The sequence below is a fragment of the Staurois parvus genome, unplaced genomic scaffold, assembly GCF_062004578.1.
Source record: "Staurois parvus isolate SC_StPar_1 unplaced genomic scaffold, SC_StPar_1.0 ptg001462l, whole genome shotgun sequence".
In the NCBI taxonomy this organism is placed as follows: Eukaryota; Metazoa; Chordata; class Amphibia; order Anura; family Ranidae; genus Staurois; species Staurois parvus.
Window position 1 is genome coordinate 257,697 of NW_028319258.1, and position 14,302 is coordinate 271,998.

The window sequence follows — 14,302 nt, forward strand, 5'->3', positions numbered from 1 at the left end:
TAAACATGTCCATTTTGCATTTTTGTTTGCACGTGTAAAAAATTATTTTATGATTATTATTTTTATACATTTATATTTATGTAGCGCCAAAAGTTTGCGCAGCGCTTTACAAAATGAAGGCAGACATTACAGGTACAATACAATTTGGTACAAGAGGAAACAGAGGGCCCTGATCATTAGAGCTTACAATCAGGGGCGGACTGACAACTCATGGGGCCCCTGGGCAATAGGGGATCATGGGGCCCCTGTGTCCTTGCCCAAACTCAAAAAAGCCTATGAAAAAGGTACCAGGGGCATCTCATGGGGCCCCCTACTGACCCCGGTCCCTCGGGCAGTGCCTGAGTTTCCAAATGGTCAGTCCGCCCCTGCCTACAATCTAGGAAGGTCTATTTTAGGTCTGAAGATTGCATGAAGCACACAAACATTGTATACTTTCTGAAGGCAGACATCCTGGAGAATAAAATAGCGGTCATTTCAATTTTTTTTGTCCAGCAATCAGGGCCGGTGCTAGACTATTTTTCGCCCTAGGCAAGACCAGCTACTTGCGCCCCCCCCCAAATAAATAAATACAAATATTACAAAACAGTAGAAAATATTACATCAACAAAACATGAAACTTCTGAATTTCTTTTCATTTGCAAAAATAAAGTGCCATAAGATGCCACCAGCACCAATATTAAAGACAAAATCAGTGTCCCGGACGTACTGCATCTGTGGTTGGCAGTGGCAGGGTGACAGTTGTAGTGAGTGGAGGATGATGGATCCCAGGCTGGAATTCCCCAGGCAATGGGGGGAGGTAGAACGCTGTGACAGCAGGCAGCCCACACACACAGAGAACACCTGAACTGAGCGATGCCACACAGTGACAGATCCGACACAACACACCACCACCAACACTGACACAGACCAGCAGGCTGTGGGATGGTGATGATGTCATCATTCACTGATACATTGCACATGTGATGGATGGCCGGGTCACAGTCACACAGACATGAGGCATTAGAGTCAGACATGACCTTCTTCCACAGGTGCAGCTCCACCTTTGCTGATGAATGGGAAGAGAAGGGCTGGAACTCCACAGTGATCCGCAGCCACCAGCAGGCTTGCAGTAAGAGACTGAGTCTGAGAGGAACACTGGAAGGAGCGGCAGCTCAGCTGCTACAGTGGCCCCAGATACCAGGCAAATTCCCCTGTCCTTTCTTCCTCCCCTCAGCTGAAGGATCATTCATAGCATGGCAGCATCCCACACAGAGAGAGTGCCGGACTGTGCTGCGCCCAGGCACCTCTTAGATGGCAGTGTGCCCTAGGCAGTGGTCTAGTTTGCCTCATGGAAGCACCGGCCCTGCCAGCAATATTACCGTAACAGTTTATGACATGCAAAATTTTAGTAAAAAATACATCAAAGTTGGTCTTAGGACACGCAAACACAGTAAATTACCTGTGACATGGGGACAGGGAGGAATGTTTTACACATCAATTTCAGATCAGTAACAGGAAGGGGAGGCCAGGGAACAGACATTCGCTAGTCTCTCTGCCCTCTACCCAGTGACACCAACCATGCTGGTGCTGGGTCCACCAATGGGTGCGTGGAGCCCAGGAAACATGGCTGGATCCCTTTCATCTGACAGCCAGCAGTCAGCTTGTTAGAGTTACACACACTCAGCCACCAGGAGTGTGCATAAAACTCCCCCTGCCACCTCCATACCATGGAGATGTGGTGGTTGCATTTGTTTTCTTTTTTTATTAGGTGTTTTCCTCTCTGTTTTCACCTGGTGATCTAGCCAGTAACAAACCTCCTGTATTAGAGCATCCCCATCCTGGATGAAGGAGCACAGGGGGCACTCCTGGACAGCAGCATTGTCAGCCTGGGGGGAGGGGGTAGATGTGCTAGCAGATTTAGATACACTAACAAACTGAAGCCAAACTACAGCTCACACTCTATAAGGAGTTACAGCAAACAGTTTATTTTTTTGGGGGAAAAAGGTTTTACATTAATAAACAAAGCTGACCATTGGAAGGACCCCTATCAGTGGTAAACAGTTTGTCCCATCCATGCAACTGATACATCTAGAAGAGAGCTTGTTCTTTTGAAAAACAGTAGACCTACTGGCCAGATCACCAGGTGAAAACAAAAGAAAGAAAGACTAAAAAGAAAGTTAATGCAGCTGCAATATAATAAATGCTTTTGGTTTTAATACCACTTTAAGCCTTTGGTGATAAGTATTATTTTACTACCAAAAATGTTATAGTATACTTTTCATCACACCTCTAAATTATGTCATTTGTTACTTTGAAAAGCCAATATAAAGTGTGATATTTGGGGGTCCAGATCACTAATGATCAAAAAGGCAAATTAAAACAGCTTCTTTTCATCATGAAATAAACAAAATAGTCCAACATTCTGGAATACAAAACAAAACTTTGGCTCACCGCCAGCATGCACTTGTCCCACCGCAGGGTTTAAAGTTCCCACCTGCTTTAGGGGCTCAGAAAAGTCACAAGAGCCCAGCAACATCTCAGTAGCTATACAGCTCACAGCCCTGCACCAGTCTCTTTCTTATTCTGGGTCACAATCCAGTGATGCCCGTAGCAAGAAAAAAAAAATAGCGGAGGGCAGACATGCCTGTGTAAAGAGGGGAGAGGACAGCCAGGAAAGGGTTAGGGATAGGCTGGCAAGGTTTTAAAATATGCAGACTTACCTGATTGGAGACGGCGTGGGGTCTTGAGCACCTTTGGGAGTGGTGTAGAGTCACAACATTTTAAGTACAGGGGTGCAGATGGAGGAAGAACCTTCCTACCCGCCCTCCCTGTGTTTGTTTGGGGACGTCCGGTTCCTTGTCTGTTATGGCACTTGAGCAGTTGGTTGGTCTTTGGAGGTGCCAAAATTTTAAGCTAAAGTGAATGGTTGGGACCCATTGGTGGTATGCTGTCCTCGAGTGCATTCCGGTTAACCAAGGTCTAACTGGCAGGTGGAGGTATTGCACTGTGGATTGTGTGTTTTGTCGGGTGGGTTTGGTCGGTGGGTTGCGACTGGAGACTTATTGTTAATCAAAATATGCAAATTTGTACTTGTGAGCCACTATGGTTGTGAATTAATTGGTGCTGTGGTTCGCTGACATTAATTACATCCCCATTACATGTGTATTTATACTTTATCAAAAAAATCAAAATGTCGCGCTCCAAAATTAAAATATCTAAATATTATATCACAGAATATTCCCTTGTGATTTAAATCCTCTACTTAGTATATAAAATGTGCCTTTTGCCAAATATTCAATAGTCTAATTTGTGACGGGAGTGACTTTTAATGGTGAGGGGACCCCTATATCAGCTCCCCAGATTCCTCTTATGTGTAAGGCACCCTGTGCCTGTTAGGGGTACAGGGTGGTCTGTCCTGATATTGTGTAGACATGTGTAGGTGGGGTGGGGGGTTGTCCATTGTCCACTGCCATGTGCTGCATCCCATTGTTCTATTGTGTCTTGCTGGCCAGCAAACTATTATGGGATGTATATGTTCCTGCCAAATGGTGTATCCTATTGTTCTATTGTGTGTCTTGGTTTGGTGGGGGGTGTTTCCTGCAGCCCTTCCCCCTGATGGGTTGGTCTGCTGATGTGTGTCCTGTTCCTGGTTGTATTTCCCCACCATGTGTATATATCTTGTGTTTTATGTTAAAATAAAGCAGTTCTACTTCCTGTCTTAAGAGAGTCTGGTACCGTCCATTTCCTGTATGGTCAGCGGTGGGGTCCATGGATAATGTTCGGACAGGGAAGCGGGAGTCTAATGGAAACACCCTAGCGCTGTTGGGGTCCGGTTCCGTTACATAATTAATATAATAAATATTTCAATTAATATGAAAATCCATTAATATTAATCAACTGTGCCATATAATACAACTCAAATGTGATAAAACTCCCAAAAATTAATAAAAAATAAAATAATTCATAAGTCTATATTTAAATAAATAGTGACAGTCCCAAAAATCCTTAATGTGATCCAAAACGATATTTGTAGAATCTTGTGTGCTCTTATTTATGATTTTTTTATGCGCTCACCTCCATGTAAGCCTAATATAATATTTAGGCAAACATCACTTTGTGTCCACAATTGGAACCTGATGTAATCTCTTGTTGGGAATTAATGGAAGGTGGATATCCTCTGGGAGCTCCTTGATAATCCTCTCCTTGTGTGCAGATATAACTGCTAGGATCTCTCCCTCCTTATGCTGCGGGTTTTCTCCTCCGTCTCCCCGATCCTCTCCTAGATTCTCCTCCGTGTTAATATTATAAAGAGAAAGGAGATATAGTGCCTTATCCTTTTAAAATATACTTTTCTTAGTGCCCAGCATTGCACTCACATTATTAAAAACATTTTGCACTTTGTATATACAAAAGATCCTCCTCTGTGTTTGTGTGCAGCACACAGCCTATACTCACCATCCTGGGTGTGTGGTGATGTTAGAGCCCCTCCCCTACGTGTTGCGCCACAGGTCCACATGGCTTCATCAGGGGGTTGTGGAGATCATATATTTTAAAAGGATAAGGCACTATATCTCCTTTCTATCTATAATATAAAGGAGATATAGAAAAAATTGATATATTAAAATTAAAATAAAAAATAATTATATATAATCCAAAACAAGTCCAAAGAAATCAGTCCAAAAGACGATCACCGCGTGAAAAAATCTTGTGCAGAATAAGTGAACACATATTTATGTTTAAAGTGCACCCCTCTCAGGTGTGCACTCACCAACAAGTGTTGCCTCCCACTCTCATGGTTGGCACGCTAGGCTTTAACAGATGATTTTCAAGAGATGAATCAGACCACTGTAGTATTTTAATCTTCTTATATCTTGAAAAACAAGAATCCCAGGACAGGTACTCTTGAACCCCAATGTTCAAATTCCTCCTAATACTCCATACACAGTGTTCAGTTATGATAGCGAAGTTATTATTGGTTCAGAAGAACAGTATACACCAGTATCTGCTGCCTCAGGAGGAGACGTCTCATCATATTCCCATCAATCCACCCCCACCAGTGGGGAGGAAGGAAAAGACCGAGCTGGACACTGGACCATTTTTTTGTCTAACTCCTTTACCTCCTATCTAGGATGCTTTTCTGGTGTCCTGTACAAAATGTAAAGAAGTCGTGAAAAAAGTCCTTATTGGTTTTAGCCTCTATTTTTGGCTTAGCACTTGTCGATGGTCTGGGGAACTCGGGGTTGTGTCCTTTAACTATGTACTTTGTATATGACGTTCTTCTTTATCATCTCAGAAAGTTGAAAGGTATGTGCATATAGATATTCACCAAATATTTCTGGCCTGTTGTGAGTTAAAAGATAAGCTCATAGGGAAGCATTGAGACTGTGCCAATCCATTTAACAGGAATACACTTTAATGGTTAACGCCTCCAGCGGGCTACACTCGGGCTTACTATGCAGCGCTGCTCTGGGGGTCCCTGCAGCACTTACCTTGTCCTTCGCTCCCGCGATGTGTCCCCTGCAGCGTCCTCGGCCATCTCCTCCGGCCGATGCCGGCATCCGGCTTCCGTGTTCCGGTCCCTGTGACGTCGGGACGTACGGGCGCCGGAACCGGCGGCAAATTTGACATTTTTAAAAAATGTAATTTTTTTAAAAATGGTTATTATATAGTAAAACATTGCTGTTTCAATGCATTTCACATATATTTTGTCCCTACTGCTTTGTCCTGTGCCCTGCTTACATTTTGACTGTTCTTTCTGCCTGGAAACTTAGAAAAGTCCATGGCGTCCAAAAAGCATCCCTTTATGTCAAAAGCGGTTTTAGACCGGCTAGAGAACAGCGATAGTAAATCAGAACCACTTGCAGAATTGAGTGATAATGATTTGTGGGGGAAATTCCTCATCAGACACTGAAAATGATTCTGCGACTTTGCTCAGTGATGTGTGAATTTGCCTCTGTATTTCAAATTTCAGTGTTTTTGGTTTGATTATATTATTGAATTAATTAATTGAATTTATTATTATATTATTATTTTTTATGATTATTAATTAAATTATAATTTATGATTTCGTGTTTCAAGTTTTATCATATCCGGAATGTTTACTAGACTCTTGTTCGGACAGATTTCAGTGAGTTATTCCTAAAAATTACAGCCTACAATAAAAAACTACATATTTCCATGCAAAAAAATGGTACCGCTTTCAGCACAAAAAATTGGAAATAATCATACCGCCAGGGAGGTTAAAAACATTTTGTACTTTGTATATACAAAAGATCCTCCTCTGTGTGTGTGTGCCGCACACAGCTTATACTCGCCATCCTGGGTGTGTGGTGACGTCAGAGCCCCTCCCCTACGTGTTACGCCACAGGTCCACATGGCTTCATCAGGGGGATGCGGAGATCATATATTTTGAAAGGATAAGGCACTATATCTCCTTTCTATCTATAATATAAAGGAGATATAGAAAAAATTGATATATTAAAATTAAAATGAAAAATAATTATATATAATCCAAAAAAAGTCCAAAGAAATCAGTCCAAAAGATGATCACCACGTGAAAAAATCTTGTGCAGAATAAGTGAATACATATTTATGTTTAAAGTGCGCCCCTCTCAGGTGTGTACTCACCAACAAGTGTTGCCTCCCACTCTCATGGTTGGCACGCTAGGCTTTAACAGATGATTTTCAAGAGATGAATCAGACCACTGTAGTATTTTAATCTTCTTATATCTTGAAAAACAAGAATCCCAGGACAGGTACTCTTGAACCCCAATGTTCAAATTCCTCCTAATACTCCATACACAGTGTTCAGTTATGATAGCGAAGTTATTATTGGTTCAGAAGAACAGTATACACCAGTATCTGCTGCCTCAGGAGGAGACGTCTCATCATATTCCCATCAATCCACCCCCACCAGTGGGGAGGAAGGAAAAGACCGAGCTGGACACTGGACCATTTTTTTGTCTAACTCCTTTACCTCCTATCTAGGATGCTTTTCTGGTGTCCTGTACAAAATGTAAAGAAGTCGTGAAAAAAGTCCTTATTGGTTTTAGCCTTTATTTTTGGCTTAGCACTTGTCGATGGTCTGGGGAACTCGGGAGTGTGTCCTTTAACTACGTACTTTGTATATGACGTTCCTCTTTATCATCTCAGAAAGTTGAAAGGTATGTGCAGTTAGATATTCACCAAATATTTCTGGCCTGTTGTGAGTTAAAAGATAAGCTCATAGGGAAGCATTGAGACTGTGCCAATCCATTTAACAGGAATACACTTTAATGGTTAACGCCTCCATTAATATCTTCACAATAGGCTATTAGTTACCATACACCGAATAAACCTTTTTAACAAAATGTGATAACAAACCAGAGGGATGTTTTACCAGACAGAAATGCTATTAAGGACTTTACCAAGCTACTTCTTTGTCCTCCGATTTTGGTTTCATCCCCGTATTGCACAGGAGACGTTTTTCCACAGGTAGGACTCGATGACAAAATTCTTCCAATACAAACTATAGTTTTATGTTCTAAATGGTTATTTCTTGGTTATATCAGGTTGTATTACCTGTAATGCAATGGTTTTATGCCTTTGAATTAGTTTTGGAGTCTTAACAGCATGTGAGTGAACTTTATCATAAAGGTGAGCCGAGTGGCACATGTAGACTGAGGCTCAGGAGTAGCTAGGGGTTCCTTGAGCTGTGGCTGATTGACCTCCATCTGATGGTGTCTGCATAGTTGTGGGGCCAAAGCCACATGGTAGAGCCAGTTGCATGACACCAATTATCTTTTTAGCTGTCTGTAAGGTGGCATTCTTCCCACTGGCCACCAACGTAAGGGGCATTCTTCCCACTGAACCCTAATGTAAGGGACATTCTTCCCACTGACCACCATTGTAAGAGGCATTCTTCCCACTGGCTATCAATGAAAGAAGCATTCTTCCCACTGGCCACCAATGTAAGGGGCATTCTTCCCACTGACCACCAATGTAAGGGGCATTCTTCCCACTGACCACCAATGTAAGGGACATTCTTCCCACTGACCACCAATGTAAGGGACATTCTTCCCACTGATCACCAATGTAAGGGACATTCTTCCCACTGACCCCCAATGTAAGGGACATTCTTCCCACTGACCACCAATGTAAGGGACATTCTTCCCTCTGACCACCAATGTAAGGAGCATTCTTCCCACTGGCCACCAATGTAAGGGGCATTCTTCCCACTGACCTCCAATGTACGGAGCTTTCTTCCCACTGACCACCAATGTAAGGAGCATTCTTCCCACCGACCACCAATGTAAGGGGCATTTGCTCCACTGACCTCTAATGAATTGGATTTAGCAATGCATCTTCAGAACCTGTACTTTTCAAGGGTTCCTCTAGGCCAGGCATTTCCAAAGTCCGGCCCGCGGGCCATTTACGGCCCGGGGGTCGGTTTAATACGGCCCTCCAACAGCCCTCCCTGCTCTGTGTAATGTGGCCCTCCCTTCTATGGCAGACAGTCTTCTGTTTGAGAGCAGAGGGCAGTGCGCATGCCTGACTGCGGCGCGTTCTCCCTGGTCTGTGTAAATGCGGCTGTCGCACGGCCCTCCCTTCTGTGGCAAACAGTCTTCTGCTTGAGAGCAGTGCGCATGCGTGACTGCGCCGCGCTAGGAGCGACAGAGGGCGGTGACGTCAGGGCCGGGCTTCCAGCGTGAAGTGTGTTTCTCTTCCCCTCCCGGCTACCGAGCAGAGACTTCAGCTCCAGCTACCTTTTTCACCCTTCACATTAGTGCAGGTAAGTTTTTTTTTTATTTATTTTCAATACATTGTGAAAACTCAGCTGTCAGTTGATCTTAATGTTATGAAATGAAAAGTATGTCGTTTGCAATTAACTTGGCATAAAATAATTTATTTGCATTTAATTGTAATGGTTCAAAGAATGTTCGGAAAAATGTTCGGCCCTCCACCATTTTCACTTCATCCAATCTGGCTCTCTTTGAAAAAAGTTTGGACACCCCTGCTCTAGGCTAAAAAAGTTTGAGAAAGGCCCGTATAACCTATGATTTAATCACCATGCTGCAATGTTATTTTTCATTGTTTGATACGCCATTATACAGAAAATCTATAGACCAAGAAAAGAAAGCAATACACATATAAAGTGATGTCCAAGTAGAAGTTATTATACTAATCAATATTTTCCCTTCTACTTGGACATCACTTTATATGTGTATTTGCATTATTTTCTTAGTTTTTTAGGTTTATTGTATATTTTGTTCTTACATATGCAGCTCTCACCACTGCAGGGGCAGGGGCAGCTGAATAGCTCCCTAGGGTTCTTGTCCCAGCAACTGCTCGGCATCCAGGCGCACAGTCACAGTCTCTCCTTCGGCTCAATGAACAGTCTAGGGATATGTTTTTCTGATGCTGTATTGCAGAACTTGAAGTTGGATAAGTTCAGGGTGAACTTGAGGACACTAACCTTCTTCTTGGTAAGGGTCCTTGCTTGAGGCAAGTTCTGATGCTGTATTGCAGAACTGGAAGTTGGATAAGTTCAGGGTGAACTTGAGGACACTAACCTTCCCCTTGGTAAGGTCCTTGCTTGCGGCAAGTTCTGATGCTGTATTGCAGAACTGGAAGTTGGATAAGTTCAGGGTGGACTCGAGGACACTAACCTTCCTCTTGGTAAGGGTCCTTGCTTGCGGCAAGTTCTGATGCTGTATTGAAGAACTGGAAGTTGGATAAGTTCAGGGTGGACTTGAGGACACTAACCTTCCCCTTGGTAAGGTCCTTGCTTGCGGCAAGTTCTGATGCTGTATTGCAGAACTGGAAGTTGGATAAGTTCAGGGTGGACTTGAGGACACTAACCTTCCCCTTGGTAAGGTCCTTGCTTGCGGCAAGTTCTGATGCTGTATTGCAGAACTGGAAGTTGGATAAGTTCAGGGTGGACTCGAAGACACTAACCTTCCTCTTGGTAAGGGTCCTTGCTTGCGGCAAGTTCTGATGCTGTATTGCAGAACTGGAAGTTGGATAAGTTCAGGGTGAACTTGAGGACACTAACCTTCCCCTTGGTAAGGTCCTTGCTTGCGGCAAGTTCTGATGCTGTATTGCAGAACTGGAAGTTGGATAAGTTCAGGGTGGACTTGAGGACACTAACCTTCTTCTTGGTAAGGGTCCTTGCTCACGGCAAAGTTTTTCAGAAATACTTTAGTAGCAAATTTAGGCAGAACTGACTCTACTGCCAGAGATTCAGCAGCAGCAATAATGTGAGCAAGTCCTTGCTTGCAGCAAATAGTGGACTGAGCTCTGTAGTATCTACTTGAGGATGGTAAACTCTCTCTTTAAGTGGTTGTAAAGGCTCGAGATTTTTTACCTTCATGTATTCTATGCATGAAGGTAAATAACCTTCTCTGTGCAGTATCCCCCCCAGCCCCCTTAATACTTACCTAAGCCTCATCATGATCCATCGGCTGCCCCAGGTCTCTAGCTCCTCATTGGCTGAGACAGTAATCGGGAGGCATTGGCTCCCACTACTGTCAATCACAGCCAGTCAGCCAATGAGGAGAGAGAGGGGGCAGGGCCAACCCATGTGTGGATGGATACATGGAGCAGTGGGTACCCCCATAGCAAGCTACTTGCTGTGGGGGCAACCGACAAACAGGAGGAGCCAGGAGAGCATGTGGGGGATCCGAGAAGAGGAGGATCCAGGCTGCTCTGTGCAAACCCATTGCACAGAGCAGGTAAGTATATACATGTTTGTTATTAAAAAAAAAAATAACCTTTAGAATGGCTTTAAGGATCTGAGCAGAGTCTCTGTACAAGCAGTAATGACTGAGCTTTTGAGTATACCACACACAGGGGTTGATTTACTAAATGTAAATGGACTATGAACCTTGCAAGTGCATTTGCACTCTACAAGAGCAGTTGCTCCAGAACTTAGTAAATGAGCAGAAGCTCTGCTGACTTCCATCAACCAATCATGTGCAAGCAAAAATTGCTGTTTTTTTATTTCCCTTGCGCCTGATTGGGTATTCTTTGTAAAGTTAAGCTTTACCTCATTTACAAAGCTCTGAAGCAACTGCACTTGTGAAGCCCTATTTGCCTTTTGTAAGTCAACCCCCAAATGTCCCCTTTGGATAAAACGGACTCTAGCACAAGAGAGATGGCAGTAACACAGAATCTCAAGGAACTCTAACACCAGGCTGTACTTACTAATGTCTTTGGATAGTTGGTTGCATCCTTCCAATATCTTTCAGACCATATCCCAGTGATACCAGGCTGGATCTTCAGATGACAAGTCAGCTTTGGCAGCTTTCAGCAGAATAGGCCCCCAGCTAGCCTAGCTGGGACAGCAGACACATGGCAGACCTGCCCAGGAAGTCCTGGCTGTTATCTCCTCCTCAGGGAAAAGACACCTTTTTCCAGGTTTCAGAGGATTTATACACACTCCCAGCCAACATCTGGGCACATCTGGGCACACTCTCCACAGGGATTGGCCAGGGCTGCATAAACATGCAGCTGCTGATTTAAAGTGATACTAATGATTTTTTTTTTTTGACATAACAAACATGTTTATATTTACCTGCTTTTTGCAGTGGTTTTGCACAGAGCAGCCCAGATCCTCTTCTTTTTGGGTCCCCACCGGCACTCCGAGCTCTTCCCCTTCAAGCACTGCCTCCAGGGAAAGTCGGTCACCTTGGGAGCACTGCTGCATACTGGTCCCCGAGACACTGTTCTATGCCTCCATAAGACATATATATCTGCCCCCTGCTCTATCCTCATTTGCTCACTGGTAGTGATTGAAAGCAGCGTCAGCCAATGGGCTCCCGCCAATGAGGAGGAAGGGTCCTCAGACAGCAGAGGCCTTTGAGAACATTGCTGGTTGGAAGGGGCTCAAGTAGGGATTGGGGGGGCTGCTGCGCACAGAAGGTTTTTTACCTTCATGTATGGAATATATGAAGGTAAAAAACCTTGAGCCTTTAGAACCACTTTGACTCTCCTTACCTTCTGTCTTCCAGGATATTTCCAGACAGACAGACCAAAATAGTCACAAACAGCTCATTGATTACAGTGAACCAAGAATTACATTTACATGACCTACCACCCATCTAGGAGGGTGCTACTTTTTGTCAAAATACCCCCTCCCCCCCCCAAAAAAAAATCATGGACTATCCCATTATTGTACACTCCACCTCCATAAACACTGAAAATCCAGAGTGTGTTTGTTGTTATACTTTAAGTCCACTTGTGTGCTGCTGCGGATGTCTGACTGATGGCTGGCAATGCAGATTGATGCATATTATAGCAGGTTACAGAAGCAGGTTGGACTTGCATGCAGACCACCCTAGATTATGCCCATGAGTGATGCTGAACCTCCACGATTAATGAACCAAAGCTGGCTAGATGATTCTGGATGTCCTTCAGCCAGGAAATGAGCGCTATCTGATTTTCTGCAGCTTCCAATGAACACTGAAAAGCTCACAGTGTGCAGCAAAATAAGAATAAGCAATGTAATTCCAGTACAGGGGAATAGATTGAAAGGAAGGCTGGAGTTCAGCTTTTAATTCAGTATGAATCTAATGCCATCCAAATTTCAGAATTAACTCTCATAATCACAGAAAATACATTCATTTTTTGTATGTTACATATATATATGTAAGATGGAAACGTTGGACACCTAAATAGCAGACTTAATGATGGCACTCAATAACAAAAAAGGAAATGATGACTTGTTAAAGTGACCAATATTCTATAGGGCTGTGGTTATTGTCTTCCTATTGTGGTAGAATAACTCTCATACAGTATAGATGAGATGAAAACATTCCGTGTGAAAAAGAGGAACCTAAGTTTCTATATCAGATACAGAAATGAGGACATTATTCATCCAAACACAAGTTTCAGTCTTAGCTGTCCTTGTGTGGTTTGTGTGCAAGACTTCTCATGTATCATTGTCCCATCCTCATACACCAGCCTAGGAACATACACTGTATTGCCAAAAGTATTGGGCCAGCCCTCCAAATCATGTGATTCAGGTGTTCCAATCCCCTCCATGGACACAGGTGTATTCAATCAAGCCCCTAGGCATGCAGACTGCTTCTACAAACATTGGTGAAAGAATGGGTCGCTCAAATTTCTATGAACGATGCTATGCACGTGCAGATATCAATGCGTCAGTTGCCTTGCTGCAGTTCCCTTACAGCAGTGGTTCTCAACCTATGGGTCGCGACCCCTTTGGGGGTCGAACAACCCTTTCACAGGGGTCGCCTAAGACCATCGGAAAACACATATTTCCGATGTGTAAAGAGCAGCTACTGTGTAGAAAGCAGCTGCTGTGTTGAAAGCAGCTACTCTGTTAAAAGCAGCTACTGTGCTGAAAGCAGCTACTGTGTTGAAAGCAGCTACTCTGTTAAAAGCAGCTGCTGTGTTGAAAGCAGCTACTCTGTTAAAAGCAGCTACTGTGTTGAAAGCAGCTGCTGTGTTGAAAGCAGCTACTCTGTTTAAAGCAGCTGCTGTGTTGAAAGCAGCTACTGTGTTGAAAGCAGCTACTGTGTTGAAAGCAGCAGTATTGGAGGTAAAACGACACTCATGAATTATAATTACTGGGTAAATAATTTTATGGTTGGGGGTCACCACAACATGAGGAACTGTATTAAAGGGTCGCGGCATTAGAAAGGTTGAGTACCACTGCCTTACAGTATCTATCTCACATCGGAATATAAGCTTTTTGTAAGAAGGTGGCTGTAATGGTGGCTGTTTTTACACAGCAAATCCCGGCTGTCATTTTGACAGCTGAGAATTGCCAGCTAATGTTGGGGAATGGAGTGACAGTGAAGCAGAAGGACCATGAGTACTACATATGCCCTGTGCACGTCAAAGAAGTTTTTTTGTACATGTGTGGCATGCCCAAGGTACACAGCTAATTTAGAAGTAAGTAAACCCTAAGTCCATTTTTAGCAAGTGTTTGGAATGGTTTATCACTGTATGCAGTAAGCAGTTTTTTTTTTGTAAATCTGTTGTAAAGTTTCTTGCCCTGGGGATCCTGCCAATAACATCACTTGTTGCAAGCTGACAACTCTAAGCCCTTGCTTCGTATTTAGCAGTAGCGTTGTCAGCCTGCTGTGAAAACTCATTTGGTTGACTGTTGGGCTGTATAAAACTCATTTGGTTGACTGTTGGGCTGCATATTAGGTCAGTCACATAGGTAGTCAACTAAAGGGGCTTTCACAGCAGGCTGACAACACTGCAGCTAATTGTGAAGCAGCAGCTTAGTGTTGTCAGCTTTGAACAGGAAGCGCTGTTATTGATGGGATCTCTATATAAGAAACTTTGTAGACATTTCACAAAAAATAGT